At 45.7% G+C, this 4,447-nt stretch overlaps 2 non-coding genes across 2 annotated transcripts; both read right to left on the bottom strand.

Moving 5' to 3' along the window:
* Positions 1 to 577: 577 nt before the first annotated feature.
* Positions 578 to 667, bottom strand: TRNAR-UCU. The gene is given in 2 exon segments: positions 578 to 613; positions 631 to 667. It is a non-coding gene; the product is annotated as a tRNA-Arg (tRNA).
* A 3,003-nt stretch (positions 668 to 3,670) lies between these two features.
* On the bottom strand, positions 3,671 to 3,760 carry TRNAR-UCU. The gene is given in 2 exon segments: positions 3,671 to 3,706; positions 3,724 to 3,760. It is a non-coding gene; the product is annotated as a tRNA-Arg (tRNA).
* Positions 3,761 to 4,447: the final 687 nt, after the last annotated feature.

The raw sequence follows: 4,447 nt of genomic DNA, 5'->3' as shown, positions 1-4,447 counted from the left end.
GATGCATTTGAAATGTGGTCAGGGAGAAGAACATTTTACTGTTGTGAATTTTTTGTGACCTTCACAATCTGTGGGGTTGCAACCCACAGTTGAAAATGCTTTACTGCTCTCAGATAGGGGGAGGAAGGTTGTACTCCTCTCTGTTTCAGATAAAAATAATTTGTAGACATCCTCATCCACAATATTTCGTTTTAAAACAAATTCCCACCTCTTAGAAGTGGGAATTTCGAGCTCCCAATAAGCACTAATTGGGTTTGACCAGGCGTGGGAAAGGGCAGGGTTAGGGGCTTGAGTTTAACCAACCAAAAAATATTTTTGTTTAACTGAATTCTTAATGGGACACTTTTGAATCCTCAAGCAGAGACCAGCAAACACAAACTTGATCTCCCAGAGGAAATTTTTTCATACTAAACAATTACAGTAATTATTTTAACACCTTTCTCTGTGCTTTGTCTTACCTGTTACTTGTGTTACTTATTTGATCAACTAACTGCTGATATGCATGGGACGGTACCTAAAGAACCCCCGCAAACAGATTTGTATTACATTGAGTCTTGTAAAGAGACCAAAAACCCTCTGACTCTGGTGGGACTCGAACCCACAACCTTTGAATCCCTTATTGAGAAGAGCTAGAAGTCCAATGCGCTATCCATTGCGCCACAGAGCCTTGTTATGAACCATAATTGGCTGAAGTCCAAAGGTTATTGCATACATATATTCAGTTCTTAACAAGGAATGCAATCCCTGACGTGAAGGAATTTCTGGGCCTTCCTGTCTCCACGAAATAAAGAACAGTTGGGGGTCTAAAGATCATTTAGTTGAACTCTGTCAACACTACACGGGAGACCTTTCGTTACACAAAACGGAATCCGAGGGACTTCCAGCGTGTGACGCTTTCAACAAGGAGCCGGGTCCCCGCGCCTTTTTCTCTCTCAGGACACGGAAGGTGCTCCCACCTGGGTGCGCGCTCCCGTCGAAGACGACCGGCTCCGCGCGGGCGGGGTCTGCTCGGCGCGCTCCCGGAGCAAACGGGCCTGGGAGGCAGTTCCATGTCGGGCGTCTTCCTAGGAAGTCTGTGCTGGAGTCCAGGTTGCCCGGGACATAGTCCGGGTTTTAAACCTGGGGTGAGCATCTTTCCCTTTGCGGGGCTGTCGGTGGGACCGGGACCCGAGCCCCCGGCTCCGCCCGCGGGCCGGCGCTGCAGCGAGAGCGCGTCCCTGGAGCATGGGAGAGCGCGGCGGTGACAGTGCGACAGAGCAGAGTGGTGGGGAGAAGAGGGGACCAGACATCCAGCCATGTGTGTGATCGTCACTGACAGGTGGGGAGGTCGATGGCCAGAAGTGTGATTGGACGCCCACTTGCACGCGCGCCGCCCGCTCACACTCACCAACAACAAGGCGGCCAGGGTGGGCGTGCGTCCAGCAGGTCGGGGTCTCCAAGTCTCCCAGCTCCTCAGTGCAAAGAGAAAAGAACCAGATGCGGAAACAAACGTGCTGCACAAAACACCAGCCCGGAAAGGACAATGTACACACACACACACACACACACACACACACACACACACACACCTCTGTAAATTCACTTTCAAAGCACATTTGGCTTCAGTCCCTAAGGTTATTGGATTCTTTATAAATTGGTATCGCATATATGGGCTAATATCGGACTTATGGACTTGATCTGGGCTGGGATGTTTTCTTAATGTTCAATTGCTCTTGTATATAAAACTCTCTCTTATACAAAATAAGTTACTATGGATTTGTTTCTCTAGTCTATCCAGACTAACACAGAAAGACTTCTCTTTCAGTGAAAACACCTTTTTTTCAATAAGAAAGATAAGTAAATATTCTCAGGTAAAGAACACCTGAGTATGAGAGGTGGATGGCATGTGACTAAACGTGTTAAAAAATTAAATAAAATGTTTAAAGATTTACAGCCTTGGAGGGCAGAAAAAGAAAGTCTGGAGAGAATGTATTGCCTATCGATTCTCTCTGTAGGAAATATTAAGGGAAATGCTCCAGGTTTCATGAATAAGATTTCAGAAGAAAACTTGAATGGCCAGAAGGGATAAAAATCCCTGGACATTGAAATGTGTAGGTCAATATAAAATATAGTTCTTTTTCATTTCTTAAATCTATTGAAAGCCAACCATTTGAAATGAAAATAATAATTAAAATGTTCTGTGATGTTCATGACCTATGAAAGTATAATACAGAGCATAATAAAGCAATATATGATAGGGGTTACATGGAGTCATCCTATTGTAATGTTGCTGTGAAGTGCCTTCACGAGGGATCAGACCCACCGTGACTCTATCCACACAACAGAACACAACACGGCGCGGTCCTGCGCCCTCCTTGCAATCACTCCTGTGTCTGAGCCCTCGGTGCATCATCGTGTCAGTCCATCTCTGTGAGGGCCTTTCTCTTCCTTGCTGCTGCCCACCTGGGAGAAAGAAGCCAGGGAAAAGGTTAGGCACAGCTTCGAAACTGTAGTGATCTTTTTACATGATACCTGAAGCGACGATGTTAATTGAAAGTAAACTCCACTAAGTTCAAAATACAAACTGCAAAAATAAAGAATGTTTTAAAATATGTATGTTAAAAATTTTAACGACAGGGTTAACATTGTTTTAAAAACTACTCATTTAAGCCCCTCAACTCCAAAAAAGGACAGAAGACAGAAACAAAGGACAAAGAGGAAAGATGATAAATAGAAAACAAATAGCAAATGGATACACTTCAGTTCAGTTATTAACAACTGCGTTAAAGTATTGTGAAAAACTAAAATGACAATTACATAACAGAAGTGGTCAGATGGCCTGAGAAAAACTGGTTGGCTGGAGCTATATTTTGTAAAATAAATATTCAGGAAGCTTCATATGATACTCAAAATTAGGCACCAATTGGGAAAATTCAGGAAGAAGTGGTCTACGGGGCTTCTTAAACTTTTTCCACTTGTCCCCTTTTCTCCTGAGACTTAGTAAAAAGAGTACACGCTGCCAGTGATGCCTGGGATTCATTGTATGTTTGGTTTTGAATTAAGTTTTGGTCCTTGAGAGTTCAGAAACATATCACTGTTGTGAATTTTTCGTGATCCTCACAATCAGTGGGGTTGCAACCCACAGTTAAAGACACTTTTCTTCTCTCGATTGGTTCAGATAGGGCATTGGGGGTTTTACTGATCTTTGTTTCAGATCAAAATAATTCGTAGACATCCTCATCCACAATATTTCATTTTTAAGCAAATTCAATTTGTGTTCTTAGAGGTGGGAATTTCAAGCGGCCAATGAGCGCTTATTGGGTTTGACTTGGAGAGGGAAAGGGCAGGGTTAGGGTCTTGAGTTTAACCAACCAAAAAATATTTTATTTTTGTTTACTTTAAGTGGATTCTGACAGGGACAGTTTTGACTCCTCAAGCAGAGGCCAGCAAAACACAAAATGTATTTCTCCGAGGTAATTTTTTCATATTAAGCAATTACAATAGTTATTCTCACATTTTTCTGTGTGCTCCTACTCTTTCTCCTGCGTGTTATTTATGTTATCGAATGACTGTTGATATGCCTAGGACGGTTCCTGAAGAAGCCCCACAAAGAGAACTGAATTGCAGTGAGTCTTGTAAAGAAAGTAGATTCTATGTTCCAATAAATGGTCCTCCTGGACCAAAACACCTGTGACTCTGGCGGGACTCGAACCCGCAACCTTTGAATCCCTTTCTGAGAAATGCTAGAAGTCCAATGCGCTATCCATTGCGCCACAGAGCCCAGTTACGAACTATATTTGGCTAGAGTCCTAAGGTGATTCGATACTTATATTCAATTCTTAACAAAGAATGTAATCCCCGACGTGAAGGTATTTCTGGACCTTCTTGTCTCCACGAAATAAAGAACATATGGGGATCTCAAGCCTACACCGAGACCTTTAGTTACACAAAACGGAATTCGAGGGACTTCCAGAGTGTGACGTTTTCAACAAGGAGCCGGGTCCCTGCTCCTTTTTCTCTCTCAGGACAGGGAAGGTGCTCCCACCTGGGTGCGCGCTCCCGTCGTAGACGACCGGATCCGCGCGGGCGGGGTCTGCTCGGCGCGCTCCCAGAGCAAACGGGGCTGGGACGCAGTTCCGCAGAGGGTGCTTCTTCCTGGGAAGCCAGCACTGGAGTCCAGGTGGCCTGGGACATAGTCCGGCATTTCAACCTGGGCTGATCATCTTTCCCTTTGCAGGCCTGTCGGTGGGACCGGGACCCGAGCCCCGGACTCCGCCCGCGCCGGCCGGCGCTGCAGCGAGAGCGCGTCCCGGGAGCGTGAAAGCGCGCGGCGGTGACTGTGCGACAGGGGAGGGTGGTGGGGAGAAGAGGAGACCAGCCACCCTGCCACGGAGGTGATCGCCACTGACAGGTGGCGAGGTCAATGGTCACAAGTGTGATTTGACGCACACTTTCACGCGCGCCGCCC

Source organism: Echinops telfairi, unplaced genomic scaffold (genome assembly GCF_000313985.2).
Source record: "Echinops telfairi isolate 266 unplaced genomic scaffold, ASM31398v2 ScPeMD7_140;HRSCAF=443, whole genome shotgun sequence".
NCBI lineage: Eukaryota > Metazoa > Chordata > Mammalia > Afrosoricida > Tenrecidae > Echinops > Echinops telfairi.
The sequence above is the reverse complement of the archived record's forward strand: the minus strand, read 5'-3'. Positions and strand labels throughout refer to the sequence as shown.